Source organism: Coffea arabica, chromosome 5c (assembly GCF_036785885.1).
Source record: "Coffea arabica cultivar ET-39 chromosome 5c, Coffea Arabica ET-39 HiFi, whole genome shotgun sequence".
Taxonomy (NCBI): domain Eukaryota; kingdom Viridiplantae; phylum Streptophyta; class Magnoliopsida; order Gentianales; family Rubiaceae; genus Coffea; species Coffea arabica.
Window position 1 is genome coordinate 12,919,803 of NC_092319.1, and position 12,358 is coordinate 12,932,160.

The 12,358-nt window shown below is 34.5% G+C and overlaps 1 pseudogene; it reads right to left on the reverse strand.

Annotated features, from left to right (window-relative positions):
• Nucleotides 1–10,235: 10,235 nt before the first annotated feature.
• LOC140007205 (uncharacterized) lies at nt 10,236–11,071 on the reverse strand (annotated as a pseudogene).
• Between the last annotated feature and the right edge of the window lie 1,287 nt (nt 11,072–12,358).

Here is a 12,358-nt window from a genome sequence, read left to right on the forward strand (position 1 = left end):
AAAAGTAATAAAACATGATAAAACTCCTTTAACATGAATTGTTAATATTCTATATATATATATATCACAGTGTATGAATTTTGACAATTCTTTAAACCTTTTCAAATAAAAAACCGACATAATCTTTGTTAGTAAATAAGATTCATATGTTTCATATGATTCATAATCAATTGAATCCAATTCATCAGGTAATTCAGAGGTATGTTTCTTATTCACATGACTACATTTATGATTGCCAAAGATGGTTTCAAGTTATCTAACATGATATTGAGAATAGACTTTCTTTTATTTTAAAAATTTATAAATACTTATTAAGTTCTAAAATAAGTCCACTAGATAAAAAAATGTTGCTATATCTTAATGAAGTAACTTTTACTTCATAGATGTAGATACTTATCACCCTTTTTTTCAATCTACTTCTATCAAATGTCTAGTATCTCATACCCAAAGAACTTAATTTAGAAATAAATATACTAGTCAATCTCACTAATAAACTTAACTTAAAATGAAAACTTCATTAACTCTCATTTCATTGAAGTGTAAATTAGTGTAATGAAAGTTTGTGCTACAAGTTTGTCTTTTAAAATCATTTCATTTATCAACTCTTTACAATTGATTCACTTTGTCAATTCTTTATAAGTGATATCCTTTTAGTCAATTCCGAACTTATAATGCATGACAAAACTTGATACTGCTAATTTTTCAATATAGCCAATCAATTGCCACTATATTAATATTTACTATAGAAGGTTTTGTCATCTTGTAATAGAATTATTATTTAAAGATTTAATATATCCTAAACCTTAACTATGCATCAACCAACTTTTGGAATGTATAACATGAACCTTTTATAGTATAGGAGATTTTAGAAGTCATGAAAATATACTATCATTTTCTCCTTTATGCTTATTATAAGCATGCTATTTCATTTTATCTTTCATGATTGGAAGTATTGATGTTTTTAAAGATATGGCCAACCTAATTTGAGATTATTTCTCAATTTTCTTTTGCAATCCAAGAAATTGAAAATATTAAGTAAATTGAGAATTACTATTTATGTAAAAAGCAAAATCAAGTAAAAATGACATAAAATTAATTTTTGTATTGCTTCTACTACTTTATTCAAATCTGTAACTCTCTCATATAGACTTGAGAATTCAAAATTCCGAATAGGCTAAAATCTCGTTTTGGTTATTTTGACCTTCATTGAGGCAAACAATCCAAACATGACTTTAATAAGTAGGCACTTATTACTAATTACAACAAGTAATAACTTTTAGATAGTTGAGTCATCACTCTTGATAAGGCACATCATATGTGTTCCCCAACCATTACCTCTAAAACACAAAACTTTGATTGTGGCTAATAAGTTATATATTATAGTTAAATCTAATCCATTATTTTCAAGTCTTATCTCATAGTAGAAATACATCCTTGTCGAGTACCCTTCACTAAAGTGAACAAGGTAACATTAAATAAAGACTTAGCTTTAACTATAATAATGAAAGGCCACTTAAGTCTTGACGTAATATTAGTCTAAAGGGATTTTAGACATTTACAATTTTAGAGTTATTCTTATCAAACAAATGGTATGCATATCCATTCATCAACATAAATGAATAAACATGCTATTTTTTTTTTGTCGAAACGATAGTTTTTTCATATATATAATGATTTAAACTGTACAATATTTGGACAAAGGTCCATAGAAGAGGACAAACGTCCTACCAAAAAATCTTGGTGCCTAGCACCTAAGAGTGGGATTTACCCATTCTTCATCTATCCAGATGTTTAGAGCATGCAAGCTCAATTTAATACTGCCTACTTTCCCTGTATTAGCAAAAGAGAAAGAACACTTATGAAACTGATTACTAATGAACTGGATATCTTCCATTAGAGTAGCCATCATATGGTTGCACTGCCTCGAACCTTTTATACACTCCATCAGCTCCTTGTTATCGAGCTCCACTCTGATACTGCTCCATCTTTGGCTGATCGCATTTAGTAGCGCAAGTCTCACTGCTACCGCTTGATCTTGTATTGGCTCAGTTGATAATCTTTCTCTTAGAGCCCAGCCCGCTTGAATTTGTCCCAAGGAGTCAGTTGCAGTGATTCCTATCCCAACTATTGATTGTCTTTTGTCTTGATGTGTATGGATCTTGATCAGTAGGCTGGTTTGGCTCTCGTTTTGCCCTGGCTCTTGTTCAGTTCGTTGCTGTATTTCTGTTTCCTGAGTGTTCTTCCTTACTACGTTGCCTTTGTTTGCCTCATCAAACTCTGTCCACTCCTTCATGGCTCTTTGAATAATCTTGTGTGGTTCCCTTTCTTTGTGGTTGAATTCTCTATCGTTCCTTGCTTTCCATATCTGCCAGAGGATATTAATGGTGAGGTTCACCTGATCCTCCCTTCCTCTGTCTTGTTGAGCTTCCATTATTGTTGTCCACCATCTTATGAAGCAATCTGACAGCTCCATAATTCCATCCCACTGCACCGGTGCCATCTTCCAAATTTCCTTAGCTTTTGTACACTGGATCAGTAGGCGTTCAAGAGTTTCCTCCTTGTCTCCACACCCTATACAAATAGGGTTCCCTTGCCTTGTTCTTCTGTATACTTCTGCTCTCACAGGGAGACCACCATGCAGGCACTTCCAAATGAAAACATGCTATTAGATATATGGATGACGATAGAACTTCTCTAGACTAGTTTTCTTAAGTCAAAAGGAAACTAGATGGTCAATCTAAGGAACAAAAAATATCTCCAATCCATGTACGTCTTTTGTATACCTACCATGATGGAATTGGTGCCATCTCCATATCCTTTGAACATTATAAATGTAAATCTAACCTAAGAATTTCAAATTCTTACACTCTCCCTATCTTTAATAAAATACATTACAAAATATTGAGAGAAATCTTGAGTTACATTCAACAAGAGTGAGATGAGAAGATTAAAATCAAAAGTTATTCATACGTTCAGCCATTCATAATCACCTTGGTCTATGTCCATAACCATCCATCATGCATTCACATTATACAATATTAAATGAAAGTATAATAAAATATTTTTTTAATTCTAATCATGAATCATAATATGCTAAAACTTTAAACCATTTAAAGTTTTAATTCTTGAAATTTAAGAATAAAATACAGTAAAAAAAAGTTCTACTTTTGATCCGAACATATGGACCCGCCTCACAAATTTGATCATTAGGTAAAAATCACCCTATCGATCACAATTTGGCTCTTGGATCCACTCCACGGTCAACATAGTTCCAATGCTAGATCCTGACATTGGAAAACCGTGTTTAGGATTCACGTTTGATTTAAATGTGTCTAGTCATGGATCTATAAAAAACTCTAGGTGAAAAAAATTTTGTGTTTTTAAATTCTATGGAAAAAACTTTCTAATTGTAGTAGAAAAATTTTTCAAAATTTAAAACCTTGAATAGATGTTATAATCTAGCTATGATCCCAAGTCAAATTAGGCTTTTCTAGTACAACTAGCATTTCTTAGTTCACTTAGGTTTGAAAATTTTCTTTTAAACCTGAAAACTAAGAAAAAAGGAGAGAAAATACTCTTTTTCATATTACTTTGGACTACACAATTTACAAATATATATACACAAGTGTAACCTAATTTAGATCCTAAAATCATGCTAATCTAAATCAATCTATTACCTAATTAATATATGATACTATAATCAAAACAAATCTAATCTATTTTTTTCTAATATTTGCAATATCAAATTTTCTATAATATCAGATTACATATCTTCAGCACTCCCCCTCAAGATGGAGCATAGATGTTAATCATGCCCATCTTGCCACAAATATAATCAATTCTCGAACCATTTAGAGGCTTAGTGAAAATATCAGCTAACTGTTCTCCAGTTCTCACATGACTGGTTGAGATCAAGTTTTACTGAATTTTTTCACGAACAAAGTGGCAATCAACTTTGATAAGCTTTGTTCTCTCATGAAAAACTGGATTTAATGCTATATGAAGGGCAGCTTGATTGTCACACCATAACTTTATTAGAAGTGAATTATTGATTCCCACCTCACACAATAATTGATGTATCCATATAAGCTCACAAGTGGATTGTGCCATAGACCGGTATTCAGACTCTATACTAGAGCGAGATACTACACTTTGTTTCTTACTTTTTCACGATACCAAATTACCTCCAACGAAGACACAATATCCAGTTGTAGATCTTCGATCTATTTTAGAACCTGCCCAATCCGCATCTAAGAAGCATTTAACATGAGAATGGCCATGAATACCATATGGTATACCACGGCCTGGAGCTCCTTTAAGATAACATAAGATTTGCTCTAAAACTACCCAATGGGTGGTTCTTGGTGAGGACATAAATTGACTCACAATACTAACTGGATATGCAATATCCGGACGAGTCACTGTAATACAATTCAACTTCCCCACTAATCTCCGGTATATTTCAGGATATGAGAATAACTCCCCATCATCTGCTGTAAGTTACATGTTGGGGATCATTGGTGCACTGCATGGCTTAGCACCTAGCTTTCCTGTTACTTTCAAAAGATCAAGGACATACTTCCTTTGGCATAAGAAGATACTTTGAATACATCTTGTAACCTCAATGTCTAAAAAGTATTTCAACATACCCAAATCTTTTGTCTAGAAGCGCGATTGAAGAAAATTTTTAAGAGGTGCAATACCTGCATTGTTACTATTAGGAATAACAATATCATCAACATAAACCACTAATAGGATAATACCAACTTTAGATTATTGATAAAAGACAGAATGATCAGAATTACACTCCTTCATGCCAAATTCTTGAACCACCTCACTGAATCTCCCAAACCAAGCATGATGACTCTATTTTAACCCATATAATCACTTTCGGCGTCTACAAACATTACCAGACTCCCCCTGAGCAATAAATCCAGGTGGTTGCTCCATATAAACTTCCTCTTACAAATCCCCATGAAGGAATGCATTCTTAACATCTAACTAGTACAAAGGCCAATTATTAGTAGCAGCAAGGGAAATAAATAATCGAACAGAGGTGAGTTTTGCTACAAGAGAAAATGTGTCTGAGTAATCCACTCCATATGTTTGAGCATACCCTTTTACAACAAGACGAGCTTTGAAACGAGCAACAGAACCATCAGGATTGACTTTAACAGCAAACACCCATTTACAACCAATAGGTTTCTTACATGTTGGTAGATGAACCAAATTCCAAGTACCATTATTATCTAGGGCCATCATTTCTTCCTCCATAGCAGCCTGCCAACCAGGATGTTTCAAAGTCTCAGATAAGCGTTGAGGAAAAGATACTGAATCTAAGAAAGCAGTAAAACAATGCAAAGAGGGAGACAAATGGTCATATGAAGCAAATGATGAAACTGGGTAAGGGCACTGTCTTTTACCTTTTCTTAAAGCAATAGGCAAATCAAGATTGGAATCTAGAGACTGAGGAAGCGGTGGATCAGGACTCAGATCTGCAAACAGAGAAGGTGGTGGAGGATGTGAGTCTATGTGTTAAGGATGACGAGAATACACTTGAGTAATCGGTGGTCTTGTAGGAACAGTTGTTGTAATAGTGTAGACTAAAATATCATCTCTCTCCCCTGACTACTATAGACATAGACTCTGTGAGAACCCGTAAAACCCTAATTATTTTTCCTAGGGTTTATTACCCCTTAATTGCATGTTTTCTGCATTTTCTGGCTTAGAAATATTTTCTTAGTGGATTTTATGAGCAGTTATAGTTTTAAGATGATTTTTCTAGCATTGGTGAATTTTTAGAAAATTAAGGATATATATTGGACGTGGGACCCACTAGTGCGAAAAGTTCGGAAAAATTCGGCCAATAAGGTTAAGTTTCGGGTACTGTGGAAAATTTATCGGGTGTTAAGAGATAAGTAGTGTGTGTGAAGTGATTGATGTGAGAGAGAAAAGAAAGATAAGAATACATTTAATGGAGGTGACAAGTGTCACTTTCCTATTGGTTGGACCTTAAGAAATACTATTCACATTCTTGACTTTTTTGACCAAAGGATTAAATATCCAAAAATTGCACAAAATTCACCATTTTTCTCCTCCTTATGGCCGGCCCTCTCTAAGCAAGAAGAAAGAAGAAACTCTTCAACTTTCAAGCTTCTACTTGGTGCAAATCACCCAAAACATTTGTTTACATCCATTTTTAATCCATAAAACCTTTCCTTTTAGTGATAATAAGTGTACTAGTGAAGTTGTTTTGAAGCTCTAAGGTGGCCAACCTCTCTACACCTCTTGTTACTTGGTAAGTGATGCTTGAACCCTCTACTACACCTAATGATGGTTATATGATGCTTAATGGTGGCATGAGTGAAGGAATATATGATTTATTTCTTGATTTGAAGAGTTTTGGTGAAGTTTTTATTTTATTGGGAATTTTTCTGGTTTAATATGAAGGGGATGTTGTGGCCTTGTATGATGAATGGTAATGGCTGATAATGACTCTATGAGGTGTATTGGATGAGAAAATGCAATCAATTATGGATTTGGATGGAAAAATGGAAAGTTAGGGTTTATAAAATCCCAATTCTGTCCGGTTTTAGATCATAGGGTTAGAGGCCGAATTAGATTTTGCTCAAAACATGAAAGGTGTAGGTATTGATGTGTATAAGGTGCCTGTAAAATTTCAGGGCATTTGGATTAGGGTAGAGTGAGTTATGACGAAATTACTGTAGCTGTTCTGCTTTGATCAGAATGCGAAAACTGAGTTTGTATTTGGATATTTTGACTGGAATTGGTTTAGATTTGGAAGTTGGTGTCTTCTGATGAAATGTTACTGGATGTCTTAGCTATCATATGCCTTTGGAATTTCGGCATTTGGACTTGTATAGACTGAGTTATAGTAATTACAGTTTTGTGTGATTTGCAAACCTGTTTTGGGAATTCTGGTATAGTATTTTACATATTTGACCTAGTTGTGTTAGGAACTAGATTGAGTGACCTTCTACATTGTTGTAGCTCTGTTTCTTGGCTTCGAAACGGTGGATCTTACACCCCCATCCGATAATCGTAGTGAAATTGACGCCATTACCGCAAAATAAGGGCAAAACGGTTTTTCTATTCGGGGCCAAGACTAATGCTATTTCTAATTTCTGGTTTGCTATCATGCTTATTTATGCATATGAGACCCTATTGGGGTTGTGTTCAGCATTGTTTTATGACTCCTCGTCGAGTCTCTCTTAGGGCTTGCTTTCATTTTGGTTGTTTCCTAGCTAACTTTTGTACTTGTACCACTTTGAGCCTAGCGAACGGCTTTTGGGAAATGAGATGACTTTTGTGTGAGATGTTGGGACTGATTTGAGGATATAATGAAGCCTTAATGGCTGGAAAAGTAAGAATTTTAGGGGAGGTGCTGCCCGATTTTTCTAGGCCGTTTGGTTCCTTTAAGTTGGATTTGCCTTTTGGTAGAATGAAAGACTTTTGGGTTGTTTGCGCCTAGGTCTTCATGCTACCTTTTAGTTTCCATGGGAATCGTGTTTTTGCATTCTTGCACTAGTATTTATTTGGCAAGGCGTACGACGTGTAGTCGAGCCTCACATGTGCATTCTGATTACTCGATTCTGGAAGTAAAACCTTCAATTGGTTTATTTTGATTATTTTAGGGTTTCTTGGCGATTAAGGCCAATCTGAAGTGAAAACTTTTGAAGTTGAGCCGGTGAGTGTACCACTCCCCTCCATTGCTGTTTAACTTGATTTCTGCTCTGCAATCTGTTTATTTGTTCGAGACGAGGGTGTACTTTATCACACTCGTTCTCTAGTCTGTTCATATGCCAATTTACTATGTAAAATTTGAATCTGTTATCTGTGTCTGCATCTGTTCGGATTTCTATGACCTATGAGCTCAATCCTGTGGCTAAGTTATTCGAGTCGGGCCGGCAAGGGCCTGGACGATTAGATAATGAACCACGGTAGTCTGTTCGGGGATTTTTGGGTATTGAGACCCTTGATTCCGGTATATTCGAGTATTACCATTTCTGTTCGGTTACGGTGAGCGGGCCCGGTAAAGGGGTGTTTGGTGGACGGAATTCGGTGTAAAGAGGGGTCTACGGACGTTTGGTTCTATATACGTTGACGGAGAGTCAACCGGTTTGGATCAAGTACTGCGCTGGAAATTTGGCTCCTGAGAGCCACCCGTATCCTTCTGATTTGAATCATTGGTTCCTTTGCTTTACATCTGGCATGTGTATCTGATTTGTTAAATGTGAAATGCCATGATTTTGCTGCTATATGTTTGGTACCTCATTGAGCGCAAGCTCACCCCTTTCTGTTCCCTTTTGTTTTCCTTACAGGAAAATAAACACTTTTGGTCTGGACTTGACAAATGGCTGCCAAATTGAGCTAATTGAACATATCTTTTGTATAGCTCATGTATTAAAACCCTAAGTGTATTTTTGGGGCGTTTTCTCTTCTGATTTGGCAAACCGTGTATATGTATTAACTTTTGAAAGCTTTTGTATGTCATTTTGATTTGTAAACGCTAAAGTTCAGTTGTGTATGTTTGTTAGATTTTCGGCTGGGTTCTGACGGGTCGGTTACTATTCATGGCCGACTCCGGATTTCATTTTTTTTATTTTGGGTTATTTTACCATTTTGACTTGTTTACGCTCGTTTGTAAGTTCCGGATCGCTATAGATAGCTCTAATCTGATCCGTAGTCCTGGCGAGAGCTGGGCAGGCAGTCCGCTAACCCCTTTGGTTCGCCTTAGGGGAAGGTGGGGCTGTTACAGACTCAAGAAAAAATGGATGTATCTCAAAAAATGTAACATCAACAGAGACTAAATAGCGATCTAAACTTGGAAAATAATATACCCTTTTTGAAGACATGAATAATCCAAAAACACACACTTGAGAGATTTAGAATCTAATTTAGACACTTGAGGACGGGTATCACGAACAAAACAAGTACACCCAAATATGCGTGGCTCAATGGGGAATAAAGATTGGGTTGGAAACAAAATTGAATAAGGGATTTCACTAGCAAGCACAGAAGATGGCATGCGATTAATTAAGAAACAGGCTGTTGAAACAGCATCTGCCCAAAATTGCTTAGGAACCTTGATGTGAAATAGAAGAGTTCTAGCAACTTCTAATAAGTGCCTATTTTTCTTTTCAGCAACACCATTTTGTGGTGGTGTGTTAAGACATGAAGATTAGTGAAGGATTCCATTTTCTGATATATACAAATTAAAGGGTTTAGAAAAGTGCTCTTTTGCATTATCACTTCGCAAAATGTGGACAGACACATTGAATTGTGTTTTTATTTCAGAACAAAAGGAACAAAAGATATTAAATAAACCTGAATAATTTTTCATTAAATATAACCAAGTAACACGAGAGTAGTCATCAACAAATGTGACAAAATAGTTAAAACCAGAATTAAATACTATTGGACAAGGGCCCCATATATCAGAGTGCAATAATTCAAAGGGGGATGAAACTCGTTTATTGACTCTAGACAAGTAAGGCAAACGATGATGCTTGGCAAATTGGCATGACTTATAATTTAAATGGGATAAATACTAAAAATTTGGACACAATTTCTTCAATGTAGGTAGAGATGGATGACCCAAATGACAGTGAATTTCAAGCAGAGTCAAGGTGGAGGAACATGCAACAGGTTTCGACACTTTCGATGAAGGGATTTCAAGTGTATACAGGCTGCCAGACTCACGTCCTTTACCAATAATCTTCCCTGTCATAAGATCTTGAAAAACACAATATTCAGGAAAGAATGAGACAGAGCACTTGAGAGCTTTTGTAATTTTACTGACTGAGAGTATATTAAAAGAAAAATTAGGTAAACATAAGATTGAATATAAGGGGATAGATAACATAAGAATTGCTATATCCAGAACCCACAACTGAAGCACATGACCCATTAGCCAAAGTAACATTCGGATAATCTTTGTTAGGATTAAAAGAGGAGATGATATCTTTATTACCAGTCATATGATCTGTTGCACCAGAATCGATGACCCATTTGTTAGAAGATGACACAAGGCATATGGTAGGTTTACCTGAGTGATCAATAGAAAAAGGATTGGTACTAGAGTATGGGTTAGTAGATTTTTGTGAGGCCTGGAACTCAGTAAAGCGGGCAAACTCATCCGCAGAGATGAGTATGGATTTGTCAGAAGGCACATAATTATTTTCCTGGGTTGCGAAATTTGCAAACGGGGGCTGCTATTGAGATCTATCATGAAGGTCCCAACATGCACATATGGTATGGCCTGATTTCTTACAGTGATAACAGACTCGCTGATTTGAGTTGTATTGTTCATGACCAGCAATCCCACCAGTCCAATTTTTGCTACTGTTTCTACCATTATTTCCTTGACTAACCCCACTTCGACTCACGAGAGCACTAGTAACATTGGAAGTAGACAAAGATCCCTCGGTTCTCAACACTCGTGTGAAAGTGTCATGGAAAGAAACAATCTCTGGGTTAGAGAGAATTTGTGTTCGAGCAGCATCAAACTCAATTGGTAATCCTGCAAGAAAACTCATTACAGCCATTTGTTCCCGTTGAGACTGTTGACTTTTTACATCAATACTAAAAGGAAGGAGAGAATTCAATTCCTCATACACACGTTTAAAATCCATAAAATATTTTGTAAGGGATCTCTGCTGTTTTTTCGGACGGTAAAATTCCTTGCAAACATCATATATATGATTTAAATTACCCTTACCAGAATACAAGAAAACCAAATAATCTATAAGATCTTTAACAAACTTACAATGATTGATGAGACTAACTATCTCATTATCAATAGAGTTTCGAATTTGCAAAATAGTTTTGCATCTTCCCTTAGCCAAACCTTCTTTTCTTCCCCATCAATGGGTGGGTTATCTGTGAAATGATCATCTTTATCGATCCTGCACAAATATATCCGAATAGTTTTACTCCAATTCAAAAAATTTTTTCCATTCAGTTTGTGTTCAATAATCTTTGATGTTGTAGGAATAATATCAGAAATTACTGTTTTCATCTCTCTACTACTACCTTTCATATCTGCCATTATAATTCACATAAGAAACACCTAAAAGTGACTCAATAGGGTCACGTCAAAGGACAAATTGATAACAAAGCCTAAAACTCTGATACAATGAAAACTAAGAAAAATGGAGAGAAAATACTCTTCTTCATATTACTTTGGACTACACAATATACAAATATATATACACAAGTGTAACCGAATCTAGATCCTAAAATCATGCTAATTTAAATCAATCTATTACCTAATTAATATATGATACTATAATCAAAACATATCAAATCTAATCTTTCTTTACAATAGCAAAACTTTTTATAATATCAGATCACATATCTTCAACAAAACCATTCTAGAATTTTAAATACTAGATTTAGAGCACTTTCTGGATTTAGTGTTATTAAACTAAAAAGTTTCTAAAAGAATTTGAACACTTTCTAAATTTAATTGAAAGTTTCTAAACTTTATTGTACTTTATTAATTTTAGCCTTACTAGAATTTAAAAAGTTTCCAAAACATAATTGAACAACTTCTTATCCAATTTGAATTTCTAAAATTTCCATTAAATATCTTAATTCTAATCATATTAGAATTATAGGTAATTTCTATATTAATTTAGAAACTCAAACACAAAAGGAAATCAATAACTAAACTTCTTTGTCATTGGAAGCCAACTTATTTCTTAATTTTTTCCTTTTAAGAAAATTTTCAGCAACTATTAACAATTAGAATCCTTCATCTTCACCACCATCTCGTGGTTAGAATTTGAAGTGACAAAGAATGGGCATTATAGCAAAATATCTACCACAAATTGCAATAATAAAATAGCTTCCAGCAATGAATACTTGTGGCCTATTCTCTCCTCTTGTTAATTTTTCGGTAATCAAACAAAACAATAGAATACATGCATGATACACTACGAAGAAATCAATACCAATTGACTAAACTATGGTAAAAGAGTTAGGTCAAAGATTTCTTGTGCAATTTGGCCGTATCTTTATTTATAGTCTATAATAGTTTGGTTGTTTTTTCGTCATTTGTTTGCATTTTATCTTTCTTTTGTGATATTATCATACAAAAAAGCCACAAATTTCTATTGAAAACTTCAAATTTAAAACTTCGAAAAATATTCATTGAACAATTAGAAAAATTTTAAATTATCTTTGTTAATGTAAAATTTTAAACTAACTTCAAGAATAGCATATAATTGTGATCTTATCACCATCCATGACAATTAAATAAATTTGTCACATGGGTTAATCAAAGTTGGCTCTGATATGACTATAAGAAATCGTTCAAGGAAGCATAGTGGAA